The sequence below is a fragment of the Papaver somniferum genome, chromosome 10, assembly GCF_003573695.1.
Source record: "Papaver somniferum cultivar HN1 chromosome 10, ASM357369v1, whole genome shotgun sequence".
NCBI classification, from domain to species: Eukaryota; Viridiplantae; Streptophyta; class Magnoliopsida; order Ranunculales; family Papaveraceae; genus Papaver; species Papaver somniferum.
Window position 1 is genome coordinate 73,976,382 of NC_039367.1, and position 16,499 is coordinate 73,992,880.

The window sequence follows — 16,499 nt, forward strand, 5'->3', positions numbered from 1 at the left end:
AGGTATAACATATCTCTAATTCATATCGACTTCCATTTCAGTTTCTTTTTATTTCTTCTCTGAAGAGTGAAGACTGCAACATTCGCTCACCAGAATCACCATCATCATCGATTCGTTACTTGTTCTTCTTCTTCTTCTTCAGCATCTCCTAGGTAATTCTTCTTCTGCTGCTGCTTAGATTTGTAAGTTACTTTAACTCTCATGGGATTTGAAATCGATTAAGGAATAAACTAGGGTTTGAAACTTTGAATCATGTGATACACTGATACTGGGATTTGAAATCGATTTAGGAATAAACTAACGATTGTTCTTTTACTATTAAGAATCTAATATTGAATTAGGGTTTGATTTGAAATTGAATTAGGGTTTGATTTGAGATTGAATTAGGGTTTACCATCAAATTACTGGAATTATTCATTGTTGATGATATATGCTGATTTATGAAGTTATGATTTGAGTTGGTTTGGAGTGGAATTGTGTTTGATGGTGATTTAGGGTTGTGTTGATATACAGAGAGTGGTATTGAATTGTGGTTAATTGAATAAGAGAATTGTGTTGGTGAACTATAGAAGTTGTTGGTGTGGATGTAGATTGTTTTAATGCTGAGTTTAGTTGAATTGTTAGTAGTGATGGGTGGAAGCTGATCATGAAATTGGTGGTGATGTTGCACTGTGGATATGTATTATTTGAATTGTTGCTAGTGTAGTGCAGAGTTGCAGAGTATATGACCAGATTATTGAATGAGATGTTGCAGAGAGTGTGTGTGTGTGTTATCTGTATTGAGAATTAGTTGAGCAGTTGTAGGTGAGTTGTGAAATTATGGTAACTGAATTTGATAGTAAATTATGGTAGGTTTTCATTTTAAGTTTCTTGTATTGGTAATTTGATACTTACTTTCTTATTGTACTTTTTTGTTGCCTGTTGCAGCCATATGGGATTCTCTGCTAAAAGCTTGAAGTAAACTCCATGTCAGTGCTGCCAGTGTCATTGTTTGAGAAGTCCCCCATACTTTTTTGTTGCATGTTGCAGTTATATTGGATGCTTTGCAAGATGATTGCATTTCATTTCGTGTCGCGGACTTATGGAAAAATTGTTTATATTATTATTTTGTAATGTTGAACTTTGAACTTAAGTGTGTGATGTTGTTTTAAACCTTTGTTTATTTTGAACTTAAGTTGTAATGTTAAACTTTGAACAATCAGTTTTTAATATGTTGAGTTTGATGTTAGTCTAGTTGTTACTGTGTGTCTCAAAATTCAGGTAAAAAATCGGTACCAGACTGGAACCAGACCGGTCTTACAGGTACAGGTAAAAGTCCAGGTACAGGTACCGGTTCCAATAGAAAACCGGACTGTACCGACTCATGTGCAGCTCTAACCGTGGAACTTCATCAACAAAAAGGTATGTGGAGACTTGAATTTATCTATCACTCAAAAGTCTATCTCTTCTATCTCCTACTTCTTATGAGACAAAAGTCGTATGCTATATAGACTAGATCATACACATTTGACATTTCGAGCTGAGCATTCATTGCTTATCTTTTATCTCGAAATCGTGTGTTGGTAAAGAGTTTCTCTTTGATCAAGTTTATCTTCACCTAGTGACGAAAGTCATGAAAAGTTTCAATCACTTTGAGAATTGCTCTGACGTGAATCGGTCTGTGAATAACGGCTACATAGCGTCCTCTGAGAATGTCTCAATGATTGAAATGAGAGTTTAGATTACATAACCATGTATTCCTTGAACCGAAGTTTTCGAACTTTGTTTATCAAGAGAAATCGGGAGGATTGTGGAATTGGCTTGCCAAGTCCGCGAACTGTCGGAAGTTCTCGACCGAGAATTTCTGCTGGGATTTTCCAAAACTCGTTTGTGTTCTAAGTACGCGAACTGGCGGAAGTTCTCATCCCGAGAATTTCTGCTGAGTTTGGAAAACTCAACCGATTAACTTAAGTCCGCGAACTTGTTTGTGAACTTAAGAGGTTATGATCTAAAGATGTGCTATGAACATGAAACATTAAATTACTAAGGAATGCTTTATGCAAACCGTGGCTATAATGTTCATGAGCCGATTCAATCAAATCGAATCATCTTTGTTTCAATTGTGTCTTCTGTAGTTACATAAGATCTCATGGCAATTGAACAACTCTTTAACTAGTTCATTTGAGTCAATTGAACTAGTTATGATGAAGAAGAACAAGGTTAATATTAAATGATCATATGGTTAACCTTTTGGGTTACTATGTTGAATAAACATACACGTACACGTTTGGGCATGGTTTTCACGAAACCGATAAACGTCTACCCGAGTGTGTGTGACAAGCTAAGTTTTCGATCTAACGGTTGAGAAATATTAGCTTGAATCTAAATCAGGTTTTCATATAATGGTGAATAAGGATTGCTTTGTAACTAAGGCAAAACCCTGATTTGAAGGCTATATAAAGGAGACATCTAGCATTTTGCAAAACTAATCCCCACACGTATGTGTGTTACTAGTGCGCACGCTAGAGTCGATCTCCATTAACCTTTGATTTTCTTCTCTAAAATCAGGTTAACGACTTAAAGACTTCATTGGGATTGTGAAGCCAGACCGATACTACTTTATCGTAGTTGTGTGATCTGATCTTGCATCTTCTATCGTACGAGTACAATCGATTGATTTGCTTGAGATCGTGAGAGTTCTCCGATAGGCAAGATAAAGAAGTCACAAACATCTTCGTCTCACTGTTTGTGATTCCTCGACAATCCGCTTGTGTAGTCAGGAAGGATTGTAGAGAGGTGATTGATTAATCTAGGCTGTTCTTCGGGAATATAAGACCGGATTATCAATTGGTTCCTGTTACCTTGATTTTATATATCTAAACACGGAAAAAAAACCTAAGATTTATCTGTGGGAGACAGATTTATCCTCTTATAGACTTTTCTGTGTGAGACAGATCTGTTTATTATCAATTCTGTGATTTTGGGTTACAACAACTCTTGGTTGTGGGTGAGATCATCTAAGGGAATCAAGTGAGCAGTATCTTGCTGGGATCAGAGGCGTATGAGTGCAACTGTACCTTGGATGGTGGGAGACTGATTGGGGTTCAACTATAGTCCAGTCCGAAGTTAGTTTGCAGTAGGCTAGTGTCTGTAGCGGCTTAATATAGTGTGTATTCAATCTGGACTAGGTCCCGGGGTTTTTCTGCATTTGCGGTTTCCTCGTTAACAAAATTTCTGGTGTCTGTGTTATTTCTTTTTCGCATTATATTTTATGTAATTGAAATAATACAGGTTGTGCTTTCGTGATCATCAATTGGAAATCCAACCTTTGGTTGATTGATTGATATTGATTGATCCTTGGACATTGGTCTTTGGTACCGTCCAAGTATTCCTTGTATTTGATAAAGACTCGCTATTGTTTTTAGCTTGAGTAAAAATCAAATCAAGAGAGAGATATTAACCCCTTGAGATATTTTTATCATGATTGAGTCTGACTATCTAGTTGATTCTCTAGCAAAGTATTTCGGAGTTAGTTCATACAGATTGCTAATCGAAATATTGGGTGGTGTTGTTAGACCCCCGCTTTTTCAATCGGTATCAGAGCGGGCAAACATGTTCAAGACCTAACAAGTCTGTGTTTGTAGCGATATGACTCTATGGACAGAGGTGCTATCTCTATTAACGTACCACCAGTCCTCGATGGCTCAAACTATCTATGGTGGAAAGTTGCTATGCACACTTTTCTTCAGTCGTGTGACTTCCAATCATGGATATGTGTTGTGAATGGTTATGAGACTCCCGTTGTTATGGAAAGAGATGTTATTGTACCAAAAGATTTATGTATGTACAATACTGCCGAGTTATTTGCTGCAAGGCAAAACTCCGACGGGTTGAACGCCATCCTACATTTTGTTTCCCCAAATCTTAGACATCATGTGGTCTCATGCATTACGTCTAAAGAAGCTTGGGATACTTTAGAAAGCATATTTGAAGGTAACCCCAGTGAAAAGGAAGCTAGGCTTCAAAACCTTAATTCTGAATGGGAAGACCTTTCTATGGAAGAAGAAGATTCGTTCGACGATTTTTATCACAAACTGTCTGAAATTGTTAATGCATCATGTGAATTGGGTAGGGCAATTCCTGAAAAGGAAATTGTGATGAAAATCCTTTGATCGCCTCCATCCAGATACGAATCTAAAAGACATGCCATCGTTGAAGGAAATAACCTTAATACTATTTCACGGAACACATTGGTCGGAAAAATTAGAATTTTCGATCGCGAATATATGGGAAGAGACGGTCATCATTTTCTTGGCAACTGTGTTACCTCTCCTGATCATAAATCTTGTCATCCAAAATTGACAAAAGAGAAAAGTGAGAATTGTTTTATTTCTATGTTGTCTTTGTTTATACAAAAACCTAAGAAGATCATCAGACGTAGTAAAAGAAAGTCTCAAAAGGAAACTTCGTTAGTCAATATAAAGGATAAGAATACCAAGAAGAGCCTTACTAATGAAACTGGTCTTATGTGTGTTCAAGCTTCTTCGAAAATCCTGAAATGGAGATAAGAGAGATAACTAAAGCATGGATGAACACTCTTGATTATTGTCCTGAGGAAATCTATGATTGCTCTCTCAGTCTTTTTGCTGAAAATCATTCTCATGATTCCTTCGTGACATGTCCGCCTGTGTTGTATCAGCAAACCTCTCCTGATTTTGTGTTGAACTCCAGGAGTTTATCAGAAAAGAGTCTACCAAATCACTCCGTTCAGTGGAGTTCACCTCAGGATTATCTTAGCACGTCAAATCAAAAACAGTCCTTCCTGGCTAACCGTAGTATGTTGAAAAAAAAAGGAAGTCTACCTTTCATCAAAAGGTGTTTTCAAAAACGATGCAGAATTTGCAAAGATCTGCAATCAAGTTTTCTAAAACTCTGATCACAATGGATAAGCAGAAACCTAGTGAAATTGGTGGTTTCACTCTTTGCAAAGATTATCCCAGTCCAATCTTGGATTATATGCCTTATGCTCAGTAATCTTGTTGAAAAATGATTCTTGTGTTCTCTTCCTCTTATACAAGGGGACTGTAACATATTTTTTTGTTTTTTTTTCAGGTCTTGTTCGAGAACGGCTTCAGTTTTTTTTTTGATAACCAACTTCTGTTATGATTTGGTAAAAAGGGTGTTTATGGGAATTCTACACCTGTATTCTTTTTAAAAGGTTCTACGTCTTCAACACTCTCATTTCATCCTCTCTGGTAGGGTTTTGAAAGAACCTACAACTTAGACCTGCAAGTATACAGGGTCAGTTGTAGTGAGTGAATAAGCAGGGGAAGTCCACAGGGACAAGGAGGGAGCTGTGTTGATTTTCTATGTTTCTTAATTGAATTCGAACCTAAAGTGTCAAGACAAAAGCTAAAGCTCAGTGTGGATATGGAGATTGCTAGGATTTTGGAGTCCACCACCTAATCTTAGCTAAGTAATTCAGTTACAGTGATGTCATTGTCTCTGGTAAAAAGTATTTATCACAAGTATTAATTGTCTGATTAAAGCACAACTAATCAAAAGATAAATCTATTCATTTTAAGCATGATTTACAGCACAACAACATAGAATTGATCAAACTACCAAGTATGCATGACATACATGGTGAAAGTAATATGTTGTGGAACTAAGATGAAATCTACCCTTAAGCAATTAAGTACAGCAATAACACCACTAAAAACATGAATCAATTTAGCAAAATATTAAGGGCTCCATCTAACCCTAGCAGAATGGATTAGAACATAATAAACATTGTGAACAAATGTAATTGAGTTCTACTGAACATGAAATTATGCTAAAAACTGAAATTGTAATTGAAACTAACAATAGAGAGCACTGGCTAGTCCAGGCCTCTAAGGTTGAGCTCTGGATAACCCAGGCATGCCCCAACACAACACACAAGCCTTCTATTTATACATGCCAACCAAATATCCAAAAACCCCAAAATATAAAATTTAGGGTTACACAAAAAATCCGAAATTGACCTTTACCTAATCTCTGAAATCAATCAATGGTCTCGACCCATTCTTCTATTGCTTCTCCTCTTCCGTAATTGGTGGTTTGATTTCACTAACTCTGTTTCTCTCAAACCTAGTTTCTAGGTTCACTGTTTTTGAAAAGATAAAAGGGTTGAGATAGAAGGAGCTAGAGGGTATCATGGTGGTGTCCTTTAGTGATGGCGGGGGTGGCTGATTGATGGGGTGCAGTGATGGAGGTGGTTGAGCGGAGTTGGTGGCGGACATGGTGGTGGTGATGGTCGCTGTAGAGGAATGGAGAAGATGGAGTCGATGGTTTTGGGAAGAAGGGTGCGTTTGTTTTGAGGGTATAGGTGTTAGGTACTAGGGTGTTGAGTGGGTTTAGCAATTGTTGATGCACAGCGAGGATGAGACGTTGGATGCGAAGATGATGGATCGATCTAACGGCGAGATGGAAGGAAGCGGGGAGCAACCGTTGGATGCCCGATACAACGAAACTGACGGCTCAAGATGGAGTTAGGTGCTGTAGTGTTTGACAGGATCTTCAGACTTCGATGCACGACGATGAAGCGACCGTAGGATGCTGAGATGATCCAATCTGACGGCTGAAGATGAAGGAGGGTATGGATATTGGAAATGGGTTTGGGTGAGGGTTTTGGGCCTTGGGTATGCCAAGCCCATATCTTCTTTAAGGACAATTCTTCCTCTTTTTGTTTTTGAAAAGATAAAAGGGTTGAGAGAGAAGGAGATAGAGGGTATCATGGTGGTGTCCTTTAGTGATGGCGGGGGTGGCTGATTGATGGGGTACAGTGATGGAGGTGGTTGAGCGGAGTTGGTGGCGGACATGGTGGTGGTGATGGTCGCTGTAGAGGAATGGAGAAGATGGAGTCGATGGTTTTGGGAAGAAGGGTGCGTTTGTTTTGCGGGTATAGGTGTTAGGTACTAGGGTGTTGAGTGGGCTTAGCAATTGTTGATGCACAGCGAGGATGAGACGTTGGATGCGAAGATGATGGATCGATCTAACTGCGAGATGGAAGGAAGCGGGGAGCGACCGTTGGATGCCCGATACAACGAAACTGACGGCTCAAGATGGAGTTAGGTGCTGTAGTGTTTGACAGGATCTTCAGACTTCGATGCACGACGATGAAGCGACCGTAGGATGCTGAGATGATCCAATCTGACGGTTGAAGATGAAGGCGGGTATGGATATTGGAAATGGGTTTGGGTGAGGGTTTTGGGCCTTGGGTATGCCAAGCCCATATCTTCTTTAAGGACAATTCTTCCTCTTCAAGCCCACTTCTAGCCTTTGAGTCTTTCGCACGACATTCTTCGCGGCTTCCTTGCGTGATTCCTCCCGGCTTTTTCACCACTTTTCTGCTCTTTTCTCTCCGCGATTCATCCAAGCTTTATTTATTACCTAAAAATGCAAAATTAATTAAGAAAAATATTTATTCTTGAAAACAAAGAAAATACAGAATATGGGATAAAATGTAGAATTAATGCACAAAAGATGAGTTAAATGCCAAGAAAAATATATAGAAATATGCACTTTTTAGCACTCATCAAATGCCCCCAAACCTGAATTTTACTTGTCGTCAAGTAAAACAAAACTAAGGGAATCCTACCTATACCACTGTCGCTGGTCTCTCGAATGCATTTAGCGTATGCACTAAGCCTTTTAAACCACTAAGTGTCCCTAGTGGACGAGTTGAAGTCTCGTGAAGGTTTGCTTAGAACGTACCTACAAAGTTCTAGGACAAAATATAAGCTCAGATTCCATGAAATGTGACATGTGCAAGACAGTTTAAGCTCACAGCAAAATGGAGATGTCAATCTAGCTATCAAAGGCACAATCCTAGCACTGATAACAAATAAAGACATGTGATAAGAGTGTAAAGTGTATCTACACATGTGTAAAGAAAGATCGGATGTTATGACTACTAATCACCAAGAGATAGTTTCTCAGGCTAAGAACCAAGGTCGAAATCTAGCTAGCTGTCCGGACTTTAGAGAATTGTGAATGAGTTGGAGGTATTTCACAATTACTCGCGTTGTACATCAATGGCATACACCCTTCCTTGCTTATAACACAAAAACACAAAAGATGACTCTTTACATGACTCTTATTTACATTGACTACTCTCTTTTATTTTTGGAACAAGAGAGGATGGAATTGATAAATACTTGATTTTTTTATTTTTGATTTTTGATTTTTTTCTGAATATATACATCGTTTTTTTTCTTTCTTTTTTTTTTTTTTTTTTTTTTTTTTTTTTTAACACTTGCTAACACTTTTGATACATAACAAAAAGAAACAAAAAATTACATGGCACTTTGCAAGAGGTAGCCCTTTTTGATGCACCCAGTTAAATTCGATGGTTGTTTTTCTTAATGTAACTTCCACCTTCTATCCCAACCAACCAAAGAACAAGCTAGTCAAGTTTCGTTCAGTATTCTAAAGTGATTGGCAACTAAAACTTCCGATAAAACACCTCAAGGATGAGGCTATACATGTATTGGTAGATCGTGCGCGTGCAAGTTTCTTATCACTATGTGAATTGTGCTAGAATGGATGCCTAAATATCCAGACTAAGGCTCCTTAAAATAATACATATTTGCACAAGAGTCAACATTTCAAGGTAAATGAGCTCCATTTTTATGATTTTTTTTTATTTTTTTTATAATTTTTTATTTTGATTTTTCATTTTTTTCAAAAAGAGGGAGGAGTTTTGTTTTCAATTATACCATGATATCGTGGTACCTACTTTTCACCCCTAAACCTAAACTAAACATTTTCCTCAGTGTTTCTAAAGATAAACATATTCATAACTTGGACATATCGGAAAAACATGTTGAGTTTTGAGAGAAAGGAAGGAGAATACCCGATTTGACGAAAGAAATAAACGAACTCCATTATTCATGGTTAGAATCCAACGTATTTCAGCCGCGATCGCCATGGGGTAGTAAGATATAAAGAAAAAGAAACTAAAAACTACCTACCGAATTATGTACAAAAAATTCACTATATACATAAAGTCTAAAGAGTTGAGGATCAACCCAAAAGACAAAGTGTTGAAACATAGAAAGTTTCAAAACACTAAAATTGGACTTAAATGGGAGTGAGAGTGAAAAACCGAATGAATCACCCCTAAACCTAAATTGTTCAACAGGTTTACTTTTAAGCACAAAATCTTTTAATTTTAGGGGTTCAGGATTCAAAAGGTCTAACTCATAATGGACTGTTTTCGGGATGGGCAAAGAAATGCATTCCAACTGTGGCTCTTTAAAAGTGTTATATTTTGAAGCAAAATAGTCCAAGAGGACTTGGGAGGCACACAGTTCCAATCCTAGATTGGGAATTTTTAGAAAAGTTGGTTTAAAATTTTTGTTGCAAACCAAATCTAGGTTGGGTGGAATAATCTCAATTTGCGATTTAGGTAAGAAAGTGGGTACATCTAAATTATTTTCATGGGTACGATCAATAGTACCAACACATACTTTCCCTAAATCAGAAACAGGTAAAAAATGCTCACATTCATCGAACAAAACATCAAGACCTAAATCAGTATCATGATTGTTCGAAGTACTCAAATCATCACCGGAAGAAATAACATTTTGTGACTTAGGCAAGGAATCAGACACATCAAATTCGTCCTCATGCATAATAAAATTAGTGTCTACAGAAGATTCAACTATTCCTATGTCATGTTCATCTTCACAGAAGAATTGTACAAGCCCCATATTAGAATCAAAATCATATGAATTACAATGAGTATCAGAAGAAACAACATTCATGAAGGTTGAGGCTGAGAAGCCATATGTTATTGAACCAAAAGGTTCCACAATATTTTCAGCAAAAACATGTTCTTCTAACATATCATTATCATCATAATCATCATCATGGTAACATGCATATTGGTCCTCATTAAAAGTGGTGGTGTCCTTAGTCGATTCATGTTCCTCTAAATCAGGTTCATATTCAATATCATTTAGATGAATGGGACTGGACACTTTATTAGGGACAACATGCATTTCCTCATGAATTTCCTCCTTTTGTAGTTGAAGCAAAATCTGATCTAACTTCGCCTGAATGCGTGATATAGTTCTATCAGAATTTTTCTCACTGAGTCTGAGAGCTTCTATGGTGGAGTCTAAATTACGGGATTACAAAATTCTTCATGTTCAAATTGTGGTGAATGGTACATGTGTGCATGGTCATTAGGGTTTACAAAATATTGATCGCAACCTTCGAAAGGTTGATTATGGTCCCAATGACTACCAGCCTCACAATTTGTGGGCATTTCATAATTTGGATTTTCATGGTATCCCCTAGATTTCCTAAATTCATGCAAAACATAGCAATATTCATCAGGATGGTCTAAACCACCACAAAAGGTACAAACATGCATATTAGGTTGGCTAGGTTGATACATGGGTGAATAGTTATACGGGTTTGCATATTGAGGCTCATGACCTTGAAAAGGTCCATAATTATAATCCCTATAACTATTGACATCATGGTCTGTGGGAGGCTCATAAGGTGAATCTTGCCCGTAAGCATCTCTAATAGATTTATTCCCAGAGGCAGACCAAAATCCAGACATGTCTTTGTTTTATGAAATAATCACACAAATCACAAAAAAGTAAGGCCCATACTTTGAGAAAAAAGCAAGCCCAAAATTTGATTTTTTTTTTTTTTTAAAGGGAGATGATAAAAATTTGGTTTAATTTGGGAGCAATTTTGGTTTTAATTTTGGGAGCAAAAATTTGGTTTTTGAAATTAGGAGCAATTTTTTTTTTTTTTTTTTTTGTGTTGGGTTTTGAAGCCCAAATTTTAGTTTAAAAGAAACTACAAGCCTAACAAACAACTAAATTACAAGCCCAAATAGAGAAAGAAATAAAAATAAAACTAATTATTACAAACCCACAAAAAAAAGAAAATAAAAATAAAACTAAAATTATTACAATCCCAAATAAATAAAAGAAATAAAATTAAAATAATTATTACATGCCCAAAAAGATAATTACAATTACAAGCCCAAAAGAGAATAACAATACAAACCAAAAAAATTACAAGCCCAAAAAATTTGGGTTTGGGTTTAGGCTTACCTTTTTGGAGGGAAGCCCAGTTGGGCTTTTATCCCTTTTCTTAAGTTGCACAAGCCTAGTTGGGCTTTGGATCTTCCTAAACTTTTGTTGGAGAGGCCCAGTTGGGCTTTGGCTTTCATTTGGCTTTACAACAGAAACCCAGTTGGGTCAACCCAACAGCACCAGGCAGCTTGGAGAAGGCAGCACCAGCAAGAATGGCTAGCTGTACCAGGTTCACTCCAACTGCACCAGGGCAGCCTAGCAGGCAGCAGTACAACAACAACAAGTAGCAGCAGGGCTACACAGCGCTCAGCAGCAGCGGGTGAGAACAATATGCAAAACATTAGGAACTAGCTAAGGACTAGCTCAGAAAAGCAATGAAGATGAACAAGCTAAGATGACTTGGTAATGCAAAAAAGTATGCAAGAACTTAGTATGCAAGACCAGCTAAATGCTTACACTAAATGCACAGAAGCAAGTGAGACTCTGATGCAGTTACACAATGATGCTTAAGCAAATGGATGCAGTGCAAGAAGATATGCAAGATGATGCTTCACAGGGAGGACCAAGGCCCAACAGCAAGGTTAAGAAAGGTCTAGCAGCAACAGGCAACAGTTAGCTAGCTAGCTAGCAAAGGCTAGCCAGCCACAAGACCTGCAACAGCAAACAAATGCAAAGAACAGCAAACAAATGTAGAACAAAAACAACAACAGCCCCACTAACCGAGTCCCCGGCAGCGGCGCCAAAAACTTGGTAGGGTTTTGAAAGAACCTACAACTTAGACCTGCAAGTATACAGGGTCAGTTGTAGTGAGTGAATAAGCAGGGGAAGTCCACAGGGACAAGGAGGGAGATGTGTTGATTTTCTATGTTTCTTAATTGAATTCGAACCTAAAGTGTCAAGACAAAAGCTAAAGCTCAGTGTGGATATGGAGATTGCTAGGATTTTGGAGTCCACCACCTAATCTTAGCTAAGTAATTCAGTTACAGTGATGTCATTGTCTCTGGTAAAAATTATTTATCACAAGTATTAATTGTCTGATTAAATCACAACTAATCAAAAGATAAATCTATTCATTTTAAGCATGATTTACAGCACAACAACATAGAATTGATCAAACTACCAAGGATGCATGACATACATGGTGAAAGTAATATGTTGTGGAACTAAGATGAAATCTACCCTTAAGCAATTAAGTACAGCAATAACACCACTAAAAACATGAATCAATTTAGCAAAATATTAAGGGCTCCATCTAACCCTAGCAGAATGGATTAGAACATAACAAACATTGTGAACAAATGTAATTGAGTTCTACTGAACATGAAATTATGCTAAAAACTGAAATTGTAATTGAAACTAACAATAGAGAGCACTGGCTAGTCCAGGCCTCTAAGGTTGAGCTCTGGCTAACCCAGGCATGCCCCAACACAACACACAAGCCTTCTATTTATACATGCCAACCAAATATCCAAAAATCCCCAAAATATAAAATTTAGGTTTACACAAAAAATCCGAAATTGACCTTTACCTAATCTCTGAAATCAATCAATGGTCTCGACCCATTCTTCTATCGCTTCTCCTCTTTCGTAATTGGTGGTTTGATTTCACTAACTCTGTTTCTCTCAAACCTAGTTTATAGGTTCACTGTTTTTGAAAAGATAAAAGGGTTGAGAGAGAAGGAGCTAGAGGGTATCATGGTGGTGTCCTTTAGTGATGGCGGGGGTGGATGATTGATGGGGTGCAGTGATGGAGGTGTTTGAGCGGAGTTGGTGGCGGACATGGTGGTGGTGATGGTCGCTGTAGAGGAATGGAGAAGATGGAGTCGATGGTTTTGGGAAGAAGGGTGCGTTTGTTTTGCGGGTATATGTGTTAGGTACTAGGGTGTTGAGTGGGTTTAGCAATTGTTGATGCACAGCAAGGATGAGACGTTGGATGCGAAGATGATGGATCGATCTAAGGGCGAGATGGAAGGAAGCGGGGAGCGACCGTTGGATGCCCGATACAACGAAACTGACGGCTCAAGATGGAGTTAGGTGCTGTAGTGTTTGACAGGATCTTCAGACTTCGATGCACGACGATGAAGCGACCGTAGGATGCTGAGATGATCCAATCTGACGGCTGAAGATGAAGGCGGGTTGGATATTGGAAATGGGTTTGGGTGAGGGTTTTGGGCCTTGGGTATGCCAAGCCCATATCTTCTTTAAGGACAATTCTTCCTCTTCAAGCCCACTTCTAGCCTTTGAGTCTTTCGCACGACATTCTTCGCGGCTTCCTTGCGTGATTCCTCCCGGCTTTTTCACCACTTTTCTGCTCTTTTCTCTCCGCGATTCATCCAAGCTTTATTTATTACCTAAAAATGCAAAACTAATTAAGAAAAATATTTATTCTTGAAAACAAAGAAAATACAGAATATGGGATAAAATGTAGAATTAATGCACAAAAGATGAGTTAAATGCCAAGAAAAATATATAGAAATATGCACTTTTTAGCACTCATCACTCTCTATCATGCCCTCCTCTAGTCTTTCAAGTAAAGAAAGTGATGTATGGACAGTTCTATTTCCCTCAAAGAAGATTCGTTTCGATTCTTCTGACAATGAGATGTGCTATGACAAACATGTCTCTTCTTCTAATGAGAACCTTTCTGTCTCACAGTTTGATAAGCTCTCTCTAACCATGAATCTCGTTTTGGAACAAGTTCGTGCTCTGAAAAATGAAATTGAAGTGTCTTCCAAAAAACTTGAGGAGAAAATGGATAGTCTTGAATCAAGGATTGACCTAATCGAAGATGAGCTTGAAGAATATAGGGAATACGAGAAGAATATTCAAGGTAAGTGAAATGATTGTTAAGAGGTATATATACCTAGTAAGTCTTCTTTTTGGATTAGTTGGAAGAATAACTAGTGCTTTGAATAGCGATGATTGTGACTACACATAGCTATTTTTGTTTTCATCTTCTTATGTTATTTTTTAGGTTTATTGGTATTAAATTCTAAAAATATTTGGAGGATGATGTTTATTGCAGTATTTTAACGGTTTGTGATATTGCAATATTTTTATGGGATATGTATTGTTTACGTCCGTGAACATGAAGGTCCCATATTGCAGTCAAAGGTAAAGTCGTTCATGAATCGGTGTCCGTATTGATGAAAGGACGAATGGACTTTTGACATATACAAAAGTTCAGCCTATGTAATCATTAATTTGATGGAAAATAGGATAAAATCTTTTGTTCAACAAGGAGAAAGTCTATTATGTCGTTATGATGGAAAATAGAATAGATCCTTGTATGTTATCCACGGTATTGATCTTCATTGATCCATTTTATTATGTTTTACCGTGAAGGCTCCATTGTGTGTCTTATGTTGAGCACCTTACAACTAAGTCGATTTACCTTGGCTTTGTTGGTTGTTCCATAAGATGCTATATGTCGAGCATTAAGAACTAAATTAATCAACCTGTTTGGTTATTTAGTTTGTACTCCATAAGTTTTATTTCTTATGTCGAGTACATGTACGGTTAAGGTTGTCATATTCTATGATAAACTTAGTCGGGGTTCCATAAGTTCTTTTATGTTGAGCCCAAAATAATTAAACTGATTACTTCGGTGATTAGTTTGGTTATTTGTATTCCAATTAGATTAATTATAGGTTCTCTTGTAATTAATCTAGTTGAGTTTTCATATATTCCACAAGTTCTTGTGTTGAGTATATGAAAGGCTACACTATCATGTTCTTTGGTTAATGTAGTCATATATTCCGTAAGGTTTTCCTTATGTTGAGTTTTTGAACGGTAAAGTTAGTCATCTCCGTGTGATTGACTTAGTCATAGCTCTGTGAGTTTACTTATGTTGAGCACTTTCAATTAAATTGATCACTTTTGTGGTTTGATTTAGTTGTGTATTCCAATTGAATTAATCATGGGTTTACTTGTGATTAATTTGGTTGAGCTTTGGATATAGAAAATCATTCCTATGGTTTTTGGTGTCCAATGTAAAATTCTTCTTTTCTTTTGAAATTAAGGTCGCTCTTGTTGTTCTCTCGGGAATGACATCAAATGGGGGAGAGTTCTTTTGAACTTGTGCTTATTGGTAATATCTTGCGGGAAGTGCGGTTGTGGAATTTTATAGGGGTTATCTTGTATCTTAAAACTCCTTGATTAATGTTGTTAGCTTCGGCTATTAGATTGCATCTAAATTAAGTTGGTATGTATTTTTTTCTTTTGGTCATGAAATGTCTCTTGTGGAAATTTCATTATGATCCCATTCTTGTACCTTTGCCAATTTTATTGACAAAAAGGGGAAGAAATATTGTAGTTCACACTACAAATACATATGGTTTTCGGATCATTGTGTAAGGGGGAGTGGTTTCCATGATCGAGATGGAGTATTGACTAAGGGGGAGTGATACATATCACCGTAGTATTATTGTTAAAGTCGTGATACAATTGGAATTTGATGTTATATAATAATATTATGACACTGTATAATAATGATCGAGAATCTAGATTTCTCTCATTGTTATATCTACGGATCTTCAACAACGATGGTGCTAAACTTACAACCTTTGGGATCATTGGAGTACTTGGAAGGACGAAGATTTCAAGGAACGTTGAAGATTAGACTATGGAATAGAAGCCACTAAAGTTTATCTTTTTTGTATTCCATATGTATTAATAGTTATGTCACTAAAATTGACAAAGGGGGAGATTGTTAGAGCATAGATCGGCCAACCTCGCATGCATTGCTATCTCAAGCATGTTTGTCAATTGTTAGTGATCAAAACTATAAGTCTTGATTTCTAGCCTACATAGCTAAGTCTCGGACTAGGATAGAAAAGTGTAGTTGAGCTCAAGGACTTCATGGTGATTCATCATACAACGACAAAGATCTATACAAGGAACCATGGAACTTCATCAAAAAAAAGGTATGTGGAGACTTGAATTTATCTATCACTCAAAAGTCTATCTCTTATATCTCTTGCTTCTTATGACACAAAAGTCGTATTCTATATAGACTAGATCATACACATTTGACATTTCGAGCTGAGCATTCATTGCTTATCTTTTATCTCGAAATCGTGTGTTGGTAAAGCGTTTAGCTTTGGTCAAGTTTATCTTCACCTAGTGACGAAAATCATGAAAAGTTTCAATCACTTTGAGAATTGCTCTGACGTGAATCGGTCTGTGAATAATGGATATATAGCGTCCTCTGAGAATGTCTCAATGATTTAAATGAGAGTTTAGATTACATAACCATGTATTCCTTGAACCGAAGTTTTCGAACTTTGTTGATAAAGAGAAATCGGGAGGATTGTGGAATTGGCTTGCCAAGTCCGCGAACCTAGTTCGCAGACTCAGTCCGCGAACTGTCGGAAGTTCTCGACCGAGAATTTCTGTTGGGATTTTCCAAAAC